Genomic DNA, 14,337 nt, shown 5'->3' on the forward strand with positions numbered 1-14,337 from the left:
TGCAGCCAATTCTAAATTAGCACAATGTTGAAATTTCTTTTGCCCACTCCTGAAGAACGATGATGTCCCCTGCTTTTTTAAATTCTGTACATTGTATTTATTCTTATTTGTCATAGAAAAAAGCAGAGAAAATACAAAGGAAAGTACAGGAGAATAAGAACACCAGTACCCGTAGAGGAGTCATAAGGATTTAACTCACAGTAACATTTTGCCATATTTCGGCTACATGTAAACACAATGATGGATACGTCTCTATTTGGTTCAAGGAATGAACTGTTAAGTTAAACCGGGAGTCTCATTTCCGTTTCTCTCTCTTCACAAGACATTAATAATTAAACCTTTAAATTCTGATCTGTCTGCAACCGTGATTTCTAAACAGAAGGGACAGGTTTGGGAACAGACTGTAAACGGGACGTCAGTGGGGCTTCGCTGCTGCCTCAGCACGGGCTGTGGTGGGGGAGGGACACTTAGGGGAGACAAAGGTTCCCTAAGCACCACAGTGGCGAGGTCTGAGGATCCTGGAGACTGACAGTCTCAAGTCAGGCAGGTCTAGGTCCTGCTGATTTCCTTTAATGCGTACATATTCCGAGATTTCACTCCGCAAGCATCTCCATTTTAAATGACATCCATACACAAGCTGAACTGCAGAAGTTTGGAAACTAACTCCCATCTGTCCCCCTAGTTAATTAACATACACAGTCCTATCTAACCTCTGTGGGGCTCAGACAACTTTCCTTTCTTTCGGAGATGAGCATAATGCAGCTCCCTCGGCTCCCAGGCCAGCCATCCAGTCCTGCTGAAACTCCTTTTAAAAGAACGTATAGATTTTTGTAGCTTTTCCCTGGTTTACAACCAGCCTAGAACAAAAGCAGAGTTCGAAGAAGGGTTAAGTCCAATATGGTGACAGACATGGACGTACCTAACAAAAGCCGTCTCAGTCACAGCCTTCATTCCCAGGCAGAACAAAGCAAACAGACAATGCTTATTGATCTCACTGAAAAGCAAAATCATCTACTTCCCCCTCTTTCTACTTAAGTGTTATATCTTGGAGAAGCTTAGACCATTAGAAATCAAGTTCAGCCCTGGCTGGTGTGACTCAGTGGGTTGAGCACCAGCTTGTGAACCCCCGGTTCAATTCCCAGTCAGGGCACATGCCTGAGGTGCCGGCCAGGTCCCCACTAGGGCGTGCACGGGAGGCAACCCCGACACTGATGTTTCTCTCCCTCCCTCCCTCCCTTCCCCTCTCTCTAAAAACAAATAAAATATTTTTTAAAAAAAGAAATCAAGTTCAGGAAATAGACAGTGGTCATGTTTACACCATGCTGCGGATGCACTTAATGCCACTAAATTGTACACTTGAAATTGATTAAAACAGTGAATTCTTTGGTATGTATGTTTTACTACCAATTTTTTTTAAAAATCAGATTTTTTAAAATGTAAAATATTTAAAGAATGATTGAATGAAAATGTAAGAAACTAACCTTTTATCGTGTCTTTGGACAAAGAACGCCCTTTCAGAGTTGAGATGACGCAAACCCCGGCAACATTTACAGGTACCACATGGGGTTCTATCTCCCGGACGCTCTGTGGATTGAGGGCCACTCATGCTTCTGCTTCCTGAGCCAGGAAAAGAGCAGAGTGTGTGATGATTCAACTACGGGCACTTCCAAGTTTAAAATACACTTTTGCTCTGCTTGTGGACAAATACTTCTCTCTCGTTTCCTCCCATCTGGACATCCCCAGTCAGTCCCCTAGTCACCCAGGTCCATATGGCATTAGTCAATATTAAAAATATACAGTTTTAATCTGTGTTAGCTCATAGTTGTTTACTCTGATAAGCTTTTTCTACTAGCCTGTTGTACAGATCAGGTTACCGAGGAAAAGCTCTAACGCAGCTGTGCGCCAGTTTTGTTAAACATTTAACCTCTGTTCCCCAGGAGGAATCTGCAAGCACAGGACTCAAGAAAGGTGACAAGGTGACCCAGTTCATCTCACTCTGATGGCCCATTCCCGGGAAATGCGGGCCTTTCGTGCCCCAGAAATTCTGACCACAACCGAATAGAAAAGCAAGCCATCAGAGCCTCTCCCTGGCCTGACCTTAGTTTACAACCAGCCAGTGTACGGTGACAGTTTATGCTGCTTTTCCACGTAAGTTATTTTCCCAACCAGAGACTGCTCGCAGCTGTTCTGGCCCAGATGTGCTGGCGGCCCAGCTGTGAGGGCCATTGCACAGGTGATGAAGCCTCAGGCAACAAAGTTTACACAACTTGTATATAGCTGATGTCCAATATACACTTGGACTTCTAATGCTGTCTCCTCCAAAAACACAAACAAAAGAAGTGGTGGCTTCCAGACACTTCACTTGGGGTGCAGTTAAAAAAAGATTCCAGCCCTGGTTGGTATAGCTCAGTGCATTGAACACAGGCCTGCAAAGCAGAGGATTGTAGTTCAATTTCCAGTCAGGGGACATGGCTGGGTTGCAGGCCGGTCCCTGCAGGCCAGTTCCCAGCAGGGGACGCACGAAAGGCAACCATACGTTGATGTTTTTCTCCCTCTCTCCTTCCCCTCTAAAGATAAATAAAAAAATAAAATCTTTAAAAATATATTTCTTACTATGTTTAGCTATCATGAATTAAAAAAAAAAGATTTCAGTGCTGTAGGCCGAAACTAATGGAGAACTTGAACTTAAGACGCAAGAGCGAGCCTAATTACCCAGTGTTCCTTTGCCCCTCAAGAGTTCAGCTTGCTTTAACTTAAAATCGCTCCAGTCCAATGAGAGGAGGAGGAGGAGGGTGAGAGGCCGGGTCCCTGGAACCCAGCTTCCAAAAGAGCCGGGTTGTGACGCACGACTGAGCCCCCTGAGTTGAGTTCACCTTTTTGGCTTTACCTTGACTTACGTGCGAAGTTGAGTCTTTCCGTCTTGTCTAAATCATAGATCATTGTATTAGGTAGGAGGTATTCTTAAATTAGTGCACTATTATATTTCGTCAGGAAGTCACAGGATGACTGAAGTAATGATTGATAATCAGAGTGACCATACGTCCAGGCTTCTCTAGAACAGTCGTGGGCAGTTTAACATATATCAGATGCGGAAGGAAGGAAGGAAGGAGAGAGGGAGGGAGGGAGGAAGGGAGGGAAGGGGGAGGGAGGGAAGGAGGGAAGGAAGGAAGGAAGGGGGGAGGGAGGGAGGGAAGGGGGAGAGAGGGAAGGAGGGAAGGAAGGAAGGAGGGAGGGAGGGAGGGAGGGAGGGGGGAAAGGCACTATGAAAAAGGGTGACATTAAACACCGGGATGGGGCGAGCAGACCTCCACATGGAATTCCCATCCTCTAGCCGTCCTGACAGTGGTAATGAGACATGTGCAGAAACTGAGTTCTCACTTTTTCCTCCTCATAAAATCTGAAGGGTGACCAGCAATGCCCTTCCTTCCTTTCCCAACGTTCCCTGATAAGGTGCAACTAATGCTCCCTTTGAAGGACAGCACGATACAGATAGGGTGCCCAGCCACCAGCTCCCACGGACCGGTGGTAGTGAGAGCGCTTGCTGCGGCCACCTCCCGCTCAACCCTGCTGCGGCCTGGGAGGTCCTGGCCCCACGTCAGCAGGATCGGTGGGGAATGTGAGCAACTGCAGGGCGGGTGCGAGTGAAGTGTGTGCAGGAAGCGGAAGCTGGCCCCGCTTTGGAGCACAGACAGCGGTTGGAATATTCTTGCTCACAGTGGTTTTGTCGTTTTCTGTATAGGGTATCTAGAGCTATTATTTATTATGTTGTTGGGTAACACATTTCTCTTTTGCAATAAACCTTTTAGCGACAATCATCTTGAAAGGATCAAAGCATGGTTTTAGAGAAAAATTAAAATATTAATGCTGTAATGGAATGTGTAACTTGCATAAAATATTTTTTGACACCTAGCACCCCTGAAAACCAGGAAACACAAATTTGCCAAGAAGCATCAGATTCACTTCAAAAGTTTGTTGTTACTGTACGTAAACCGCACTCCAAAGTGATGGCCAAGCACAGCAGCTGCCCTAGGTATGTTTTCATATCACTCTGCAAGGCTTAATTTTTCATTTAGATGCAGTGACGGATCCTCTGCACCACTTTTCCTCTTTTTCAATGACCACCATTCTCACGCACGCCTGAAAAACCAAGTGCTGGCCGCTCACCACCTCCACCAGCAGCAGACAGCCCGCGGAACCAGTGATACAACACCAGCTGCGTACGGGGGCCATCGAGTCCTTTAAATGAGAAATCTGCTAACTCTAATAATGGTTGATTTTTTAAAAAAAAACAAATTTGTGGAATAAAATGAAAACTTGGGAAAGTTTATTCTGCCAACGGTGAAAACTCTGGCCTTATTCTGATTGCTATTATCTCAATCCAGTTTAAAAGTTCATCACTGAAGAACTCTGTTTTTGAGGTGATAAATGTTCATGACCAGAGCCCTGGTAGAAACAGTACTGTCGCTAAACTAAGAACCTGTGGAGCAGAAATGGACATGGACTGGGTGGGGGAACATACCTAGTTTGCACTTGTGTCCGAACAAGCTCTGGCGGCCAACCAACGGAAGCGGAAGCCACATTGTCATACTTCACACACACGTGCACACACACGTACAAATGGATCACAAAATTCCCCTTCCTGTCTACCAACCGGCTTAGCACATCGGAGCCTTCACAATAACCTGCTTTGTAAACATCAACCTACGTGTCCCACAATGCTCTGCATTTCTGCTGCATTTTGTTCAAAAGTCATTAGAAGTATTGAGTGGATGATTTTTTTCAATTCAGCTTTTGAGCTTAGAGCTTTCGGAAAGTTACAAACAAGCAGAACCAGCTACATACTTTGTGGAGCGTAGAGGAAAATGAAAACGCGAAATTTCAAGATGGCAACAGCAGGGCGGCAAGCCGAGCGTGGAGGTCTCTGTGCGCTGGGTCCTGGGCCTGCACGAGTCACAGGCCTGTGCAGCCAGCTCTGCAAGCAGGAAAACACTGAAATGTATCCTGCAAAAGTGGGGGGTGGGGGGGGCACAATGAGGGCTTTAATGAAGTATAAGATTTAATCTTGAGCCCTGGCTGGTGTAGCTCGGTGGACTGAGTGCGGGCCTGTGAAGCAAAGGGTCTCCGGTTCGATTCCCAGTCAGGGCACACGCCTGGGTTGCAGGCCAGGTCCCCAGTGGGGGGCATGTGAGAGGCAACCACACGTTGATGTTTCTCTCCCACTTTCTCCTTCCCTTTCCCTCTCTCTAAAAATAAATAAATAAAATATTTTAAAAAAAGATTTAATCTTGAAATTCTATAATTGTGCCCTGGATGATCTCAACCTGTGAGGAGAATATTTTGATGGAACTCCTATTTTTATTTAGACAAATTTAGAGTCTGTCCCAGAATAGGACGTAACTGAGAAGGCCTACAATTCTGAATCGTCTAAATTTGGGGAACCATTCAAAAGAATCATAAACAGAGACAACTTCTTTGACAAGTTGTCATAAAAATATTTGTCGAAGAAAGGTAGTCTGAATAAAGGCCAATATTACATAGGAAATATCTGGACTGAATTATTTGCACATTTCAATAGCTTAAAAATTAGAGCTGAGAAGATACTTAATTTAAAAGATTTGCCCTCAGCTTACCAAGTGCTCCAAGACCTACAGAGAGTGTTTTCCCAATTAAATATGTTGTGGTCTATTGCAAAGTCAATGGAAATATCAGCAATTTCAAATTTATTAAGCCCAAGATGCAGATAACTTTGTGGAGAAAAAAAACTTAAAATAATAAAACCATTCAGAAATACATTCTGCATGAAAATGCCATGACAGATAAACTAAGAAAACTATTATGAAAGTACAGGGTGCTGTGGAAGTAGGGTTACAGTGGTAAGTGTGCGAAACACTTTATTCTTGTGTTATTACTTATTATTGCATTAGTTTCCGTGCAAACAACAGTAAACCTACTTTTGCCCCACCCCGTATGTATCAAAAATTTCATTCTGCCCAAAGTTTTTATTTTAACATTTAGACCATGAGCATAAAGAAAACTTTCAAATGTGCTCTAATGTACACAGATAGATGTTCTTCTGTATCTTCCAGAGAATTTTATATTTGAAAGTGGCTCCCAACTGGCACCATTTATAGGTCCACCAGTATAAGAAACCAACTGGTTGGTCACTACGTAAATCTTTCAGAAAAGTTATTCTGATTGTTTTCAGGCCTCCCCTTCACCGTCAAAGCATCTTGATTTGGATGCCATTGTGTGGTTGCCATGGTAATGACAATAACAGGCACCATTTACTAAGCACCTGCGGTGAGCCCGGCACTTTTCAGCCATTAGCTCATCTGATCTATAAAACAAGCCCTGGGAGAGGCAGTGCTGGGCCAACCAACTTAACTGTTGAGGCAACCGTGCCTTAAGGTGGTTTGGACACCTCTCTAAGATCACGTAGCTGGGAAAGCATCTGAGCCCAGGCCTCCTGACTCCCAGACCAGAGGACTTACAGCCACCCACTGGGTGAGTTCACCGCAGATTCTGATTGAAAAAGGACAAGTGCCCAGAGAAAGTTTCCAGAAACAAGCCCAGATCTCTGATGTCACCACCCAGACCCTGCCGTCTCTAACGGCACTAATTTGCGGTGCTCATCGCTGCCGATTAGCTCACATCTTCACTTTCTGGCACCGTTAACAAGGGTCTATTCAGGCTCCAACATTTATTAATCACCAGCTATAGCTGTACAAGGTCCTCTGGGGACACAAAGGGAAGTCAGATGTGGCTCCTTTCCCTCGGGCGAGGAGACAAAGGGTGACGTCGCCATTTAAGTCCTCTGGGGGACTTGGGTAACTAACCAAAGACATTTCCTCCGAAGAGATTTAACACACCAGGAAAACGTCTGTCAATCGTTTACCCCCAAACGTGTGATGCTGCACCAAAGAGACGTGCTTTAACATAAACCATCTTCGCTTACAAAAGTGGACATGATATCACGACGTTCATGGACCAAACTACACGAATCAAGTCTAGACAAGAACCATCAGGATCTTCGTCCCCGTCCACTGAGTACTCAGAGCCATGCTGTACTATTTGTGGGGGCAGGAGGGAGGGGTGCTTTCAAAACCCCATGATTTATTCCATCTTAGAGCGGCTGTGCGCAGAGAGGCAGCACAAAACGGAACCTCTCCAGCTGGAGACCCACTCTCTCCTTTGGAACTCCCCCATGGGCCTCAGCGCAGCGTCAGGCTTCCAGGAGGCCTCCAGCTATCACTGAGCACACAGGGTTACTTTACAATATCACTGATACCAGCTTGTCCTTGGCAGGCCAAGTAGGGGCTTCTTGAAAAGTCATTAAAAGTCTGCCTCCAGTACTCACGTCAAGGCAATCCTTACCCAGGGCAGGATCATACAAGACAGGGATCTCTGATGGGGCCAGCGAGGAGAATTTTAGGAAATTCCCTTCAGCGGCTTTAAGGGAAGAGGGGTACCCGTTGTTGTTTTCTCTCTCCCAAATTAGCTCTTCCAAAAGATGACCACAGAGGAGGAAACGGCTTTTTCTGGAGTTATCAAGCCACTCCCACGGGCCTGGGTTTAATGTGGTGAACATGTGGTGAGGGTGGCTAACCTGTGATTGGCCCCCCTCTGATGTCCCCGTTCCTCAGAGCCACGATAATTACAGTGACGGCAGCGGAGGCTGTGATGTGCTGCCCCTGTCTCCCTGCAGAGCAGAGGCGCGGGGCCCCAGCTGAGGGAGGGCTGCAGCTGAAGGCCCCCAGCTGCGCAGGTGCTCAGGCCTTGCCTTTGGCTCAAGGGAGCCGCCCTGCCCACGGTTGCACCCCACCCCCAAGGGCAGTGCCCACACAGGTACCGGGGTGCAAAGGTCTAAACCAGGGCCACCCCAGCTCCCCGGAGGATCGTCCGAGGCCTGTGCACAACAGTGTTGTATTCTAGTTCAACTCCCCGCTCTGTCCCATCTTGTGTCTCGTAGTTCACAGGCCTTGATCCGCATCCCACAGTCTGCCTCCTGGGTGAGCAGGGCGAGACCCTGACCCCGGACGGAGCCTGGGATGGGGCAGGCACTTCACGTGCTCTGCGTCTAACCCATGCGGCCTCTCTGCCAAATGGGTGTTATTGACTTCGTTTTATAGGTGATAAAACCAAGACTCAGAGAGGCTGTGTTCCTTGCCTAAAGTCACACAGCAAGTGAGCCACAGGTCAGCTTTTACAGCAAGGCCTTTAGCCTTAAATCCCACACAAACTACTACACGCATACACTGAGCTAGCCCCAGTGATTCTAACATAGATATTTTTATGATTTATAATGTTCATTAAAATAGAATAGATATTTTAAAGATGAATGGAGCATGACTGCAAAGGGGTAGCACGAGGAATGCTTTGGGGTAAGAATGCGTGAGGTCTGTGGCTGAGTGAAGGGCACTGCGCTGAGGTCTGCTTCCCTGTGTTGACAGAGGATCGTGGGTGTGAGAGAGGTCATCCTGGGGCCACTGGGGGATGGGGATGGGGGCCTTTATACTACTATTTCTGCGCCTTCTTTGAGTCTGAAAGTATTTCACAATAAAATGTAGAAACATTTCTGAAGCAAAGAAAGAGTGAAACATAAGAGTTTCTGATGTCTTAAAAAATATTCTTCAAAATAGAAGTTAAAAGTCATTTCACAACAATGCCAAAGCATACCATTGATCAGCTATCAGTAAGCACTTAATATAAATACTTTTCCGTGTTTCATGGAGGGCTGAGAGAGACTGTTTCCCCTTTAAAGTAACAACAGGAGATCATGGTGGGCCCTAAGTGTCCTTCCTAATTGTGGCTTCAGATAAAATAACATGCTAAACAATAAACCGTCTCCCCAGAGAAAGTGGAAGAGAATGTGCCTATTATACTTCCTCTCTCCACAATGGCTTTCCCAAATGGAATTCTAGGCAGAAAGGAGGATGCTATCACCCTTAAGGTGGGCCTGTCTCCACCTTTCTCTTCGTCAGCCATTCCAGGGCACCAGCCCTCCTGCCCGCCCACCATTGTGTCCAAAGGGATTGCCCAGCCAGCAGGTGCTGTCTCCCCGAGGCTGGTCCTGGAGTTCAGCCCAGCTTCTCCTCCCCAGGCCAACGAGCCTGTCCAATCCACAGTGGGCCTTACATGTGGGGCATGAAGTACTGGAGGGGAGGGAGGTGGTGGGTGGGATGGAACAGGTATTGGGAGTGGGCTGCCACGGTCTGGAGAGGAGGAGGTGCTTGCAAAGAAAGTGATGTAGCTGCCAGAGAAGACAAATACCATGTGATTTCACTAACATACAGAATCTAAAGAACAATATAAATGTACAAACGAAACAGAAACAGACTCGTAAACACAGAGATCAAACTGATGGTTGCTGGAAAGGAAGGAGCTGGGGGACTGGGTGGAAAAACTGGAGGGATTAATAAGTACAGATTGGAAGTTGCAAAAACAGTCGCAGGGATGTAAAGTACAGCGTGGGGAATAGAGGCAGTGATAGGGCAGCAACCACGGCGCCAGGGGGGCACCAGAAACAGCGGGGGGACCACTTTGCAAAGTGGGCGATCGTCTCAGCACCAGGCTGTACACCTTATGGTGACACAAAATAATAGTGAGTGTAAACTGTAATTGACACAAAATTAGTATAAAAAAAAAAACAGAGGGCGAGGGTGACGTGAGGCCCAATCCCAGTCACTAACACCTCCTGCGACCTCAGCAGGGGTGTCTCTCAGTAGTGGGTAGCTGGTACACTCGTGGGGGCACTTACGTGGTCTCTGAAACTCCCATTTCCACTTGAAAGTTTGAATTTTCCCTTCGGTAACCGGCCCTGATCATCAGTTTCCTTGATACGACAGGCTCTTCCCCCTCCTTTTCGAGGGAATGGCTGCCAAATACCCGAGTCTAAGTAAGCACGGCCTGTCTCTTGTTCCTGCAAGTGAAAAAATGGTATTCCGTGAAGAAAATGCAGCTAATTCAGCTTGTGGCTCTTCTTTAAAAATAATCGCCCAAGGATATATTTATTGATTTTAGAGAGAGAGGCAGGGAGAGAGGCAGAAAGAGATGGAGACAGAGAGAAACACCGTCACTGCTTGGTTGCCTCCCATCCACATGCAACCATGGATCAAACCCACAACCTAGGTATGTGTCCTGACTGGGAATCGAACCCACAACCTCTTGGTGTACTGGACAATGCTCCAACCAACTGAACTACCTGGCCAGGGAAGGCTGTGTCTCTTTCACAGGTGCTTTTCCTTGAGACAGCCACCCCGGTTCAGTGTCCTTGAGAAGTGCTTCGTGCATGTTTTCCATTTGGTCTCACAGAAATTTAAAAGTACATGCATTCGAGGGTCAAAATCAACAGATTTTACTGCCTACTCAAAGGCGTTCTTAAGTGAAACTGGCTTTTAAAGAAATGAGTATTTGGTGACAAATAACCCAATGTCGCTGCCCCAATTCTTGTGAAAGCAGGTACAGCTCCACCCACCATTGCTGCGGTCAGTGCAGACGTCACACAGTGGAAAAGGGAAATAATGTCATCGGAGGACCCCCCCCTCCCCCCCCCCCGCCGCCAGTTTGCAGAACACTCTGAGAGCTGCTGAGGTACCACAATGGAGGTGGGGATGGGGATGATGCTTTATAAGAGATAAAATAGGTACGCTGGTCCTTTGGGGCTGAGGCATGAAAGAGGGGTGGAAGCTTGTGTGAGATGAATGGAAGACGATAGATTAGGAAGAGGGAACTGCACGTGCAAAGGTTCGGAGGCACAACAGGTGAGGCACACGCAGAGAATGTCTCGTAACACAGAGTCTGCACGGTAGCTCAGAGGCCGCCACAGCCTTACACCTTTCCAGCTCACAACCCAAGAACAAAAACCCACCATAGCATTTAACAGGAGCCCGCATGGTTCTGAGCCTTCAGTTAATCATTGAAGTAACTCCATGGGATCAGTGCTTTTACAGATGAGGGAACTAAGATGGGAAATGAGGAGGTTAAATAACTCATACCAGGTCCCACAGCCAGGATTGGGCAAAGATGGCCTGACTCCAGAGTGTGCTATCAGAGCCCATTTCTCATGAGAAAGAGAGATTCTACCTGCTTCCAATTTGGGAAGTCCCCATTGGCCGACCTAGGTCCCAAACCCCTCTCTGGGACCAAACCTGTCAGGGCACCCATGCCCACCTCCGTTGGGGATGTCTCCAATCATGAAGCACCATGCCACGGACACGCTACAGCGACGAGAAGGGGTGAGCTACAGCGGCATTCAACAGTATGCATGACGCACCTTCCTACGGTTAACCCTGGGCAGACCCCAAAGGGCCCATCCTGGGCAGTTCCATGTACGTGTAACATTTCACTGTGTAACAATTCATTAAGACATATACTTATATTTTTTCACTTTTATTAGCTTTCCATTTTTTATTAGTCTGTAGTGTAAATAAAATTAGAACTGGGAAAAAAGATACACGAAGGAGTTCTATTCAGCCAGGGTGGCAGATGGACTTCTCCAGATGAACAAAAATGCCCCTCCTCCTAGAGGATAGTGAAAAGCCCAGGAGGAGGGGGGATTGTGTTTCAAATGGCTTTAAGGAACACTTGTTCCAGTTTCACCCATTAGCGAAAGGAAGGGTTTCATAAAGCGAAAGGAAGGGTCCCAAACACAGAAGCGCCCTGTGTATGTACCAGCTTCTTCCAATTAGGCCAACTGGGAGGGCTGCAGGGCTGCCCCACCCACTGCCACTTGGGGGACAGGTGGGCACGGGGCAGGGGGCAGAGGGCAGGGCAGGCAGAAGCACAGAGAGGGAGAGCCGAGCCTCCCCATAGCTGGACTGTTCCCACGAGCTTAGCCGCATTTATAGGTTGTAGATGGTTTCTCAGCCTTTAAAACCATGCTCCCTCCTTCAACAGATGTAAATATCTCACCCTTTCCTTTAACGTTATTTGAAATTTCAAAATCCATTAAATATGATGACAAAAAAGCAAAGCAAAGCCAGGAGACAAATGCCGCTTTGTATTCAAGCTGCCGGAGCCGCCCCCGCGAAGCCCCTGAGTGCACGGCCCACCCTCCCCTCTGCTCCCCTTGCCCCCTCGAGAAGCCTCGGTTTATAAATTACAAGCCTTTTCATTTCCTCCAAGGCTTTTGATGAGAGATGTGGGGATGCGGCCACCAGGTGGACGCCATGGCCTGCATTTACGAGCTAGTGGTCTGGCTTCCCGGAGGGATGAGGGACTAAGAAGCAGACGGACCTACTTTGTTTCTCATAAACCCCGCAACTCCTTGCTTATTAAATAAGCATCATTTAATGGTCAGAGCTCGTATTTATTGAGTGCTTCCCGTGTGCCACACAGAGCGAGAAGGGCTCTGAGTGGGCTCTGTCACTCGATCCCTCCCACAACCCCAGGTAACGGGAAGGACCATCTTTCCTGCTTTATGGCCCAGGAGTCCGCGAGCCTGGGTCTGATCAGTGCCCTGCCAAGGTCTGACAATGGGGAAGACAGGGATTGCAATGGGGGTCTTAGTCCAGCTGGCCTTGCCGAGCAGGAGCCAGCCAGCAGGCCCTGAACTGTTTGGCAGAGCAGGGATTTGAACCCTGCTCTTCAACCCCAGAACATGGATGCGGCCACCTCCCAACCCCTAATTAATGGGAGAAAGTGCCGCCAAGAACCCCCCAACCAAAAAGAATTCTCTGTGAGAGAGGGAGAGACCAGACAGGTGACTCCTGACCCCGGGTCCATGCCAGGACCTGGATGGTCTGGGGGTAAACAGTGATGGGGACCCGCATAGTGGTCCTGGAGCAGCATGGCTGGCCTCTGACACTAATGACCTGTGTGAGTGAAAGCCAAATGGCTGCACAGGACTGAGGCCAGGCCTGGAGCAGGGGAGGGGGCACCATCTACTGTCCCTTTCCCAAATCCCATGTGACGGTGAGGCTGATCCACCAGCTCCTGGCCTTCAGGTGCAGAAAACCTGGACCAGACTTCGGCAAGATGAAACCGGACATGGGCTGTGCACAGGGACCGCCAGCCCACAGTCCAGAGTGGGCCCAGTCCTTCTGCAGGTTCACTGGGCCCAGCTGGAGCTCTCATTCAGCGGGAAGACCAGGGAGCTGTCCCAGGAAATGAGAGAAGGTGCTACCAGGGTGGCCCACGTTAGTGGATGGTGCTTCAGAAGCCTACTGATCTGATTATTAACAGAAATAAGACCTTCTTTGTGGCCTAACATAATGAAGAGAGATAAACAGTTATCCTATATTTATAAGTAGGTCTCTCAAAACGCATCAGTGAGCACACGTACACTCTTGTCCATCTAAGGAAGGAGAAGGTCAAAGTCAGCTCTTCTAGTTCACACAAAAGCCAGGGGTCCCTGCTGCCGCAGGGGCTGGCCGGAAGCTGCTGCTGCTCTCCCCAAACCAAGGGCCTCACGCAGTAAAGGGGATGAGCTGGCAGCATTCCTGGAAGTCACGTGGGGCAGCTCCAAAGACAGGGAGGCCGTCGCCTGTGTGGCTGACCCCAAGTGTGGCATTCCTGCTTTCCTGTGGCCATTCTGGTCAATGGCCCCCCCAACCATACACTTTAACATTAACCCCAGGCTGCAAAGGAACTTCAGAACATGGGGGCAAAATGAGCTAGAGGATCGGCCACTTCTGGACGATTATCTTTCCTTCTGTGACTTCTATTCCTTTAGGCCCTAAACGAAGAAGGGAAGATTCTAGAACAATGGAGAGGTCCACTCCCTGAACCTAGGGCAGCCATGTGGGTCATCTGGAAGGGTCACTTGCCGCCAGGTGGACTCTCCTCTGTGACTTCGACACCGGGAAGCCTATTTACACACCCCCGGGAAGAAGGCCACAGTGCGCGTGCATCAAGCCAGTAGCTAAAAACCAAACACAATTTCACACGTGCCAGCGTCCCAACCCATGTAGAAGGAGGTTTAGAGAAACAACCGTCACACTCGCTGATTTTCAGCTGCTATAAATCACTGTCTAAAGCTGGCCAACGTGAGTCGCTCCAGCTCCCTGCTACTCAAGGAGTGGTCCCTGGACCAGCAGCTCGGGCCTTGCCAGGGAAGCTGACAAGTGCAGGGTCTGGGGGCCTGCCCAAACCTGCCCAGTGTCAGAATCCACCCTTTGGCAAGTTTGAGAAGCCCTGTTCCACCTCACCCAGGCTGCTTCTTTCCTGGCCGGAGTGTTTGCCAGACTGACACCGCACACATTGCCAGACGCCAGATCCCGACCGACACGCCACAGAGTCCCACCCAGGCAGGGGGCCTGACCGTTCCCTGCACACCATGGGAAGCGAAGCCCCTTCCAAGTTCCGCAGGCCTCTTGTTCTCCTCGTACCTTCCCTGCC

This window comes from Sturnira hondurensis, unplaced genomic scaffold, assembly GCF_014824575.4.
Source record: "Sturnira hondurensis isolate 20B ecotype Veracruz unplaced genomic scaffold, ASM1482457v3 Scaffold0016663, whole genome shotgun sequence".
NCBI lineage: Eukaryota > Metazoa > Chordata > Mammalia > Chiroptera > Phyllostomidae > Sturnira > Sturnira hondurensis.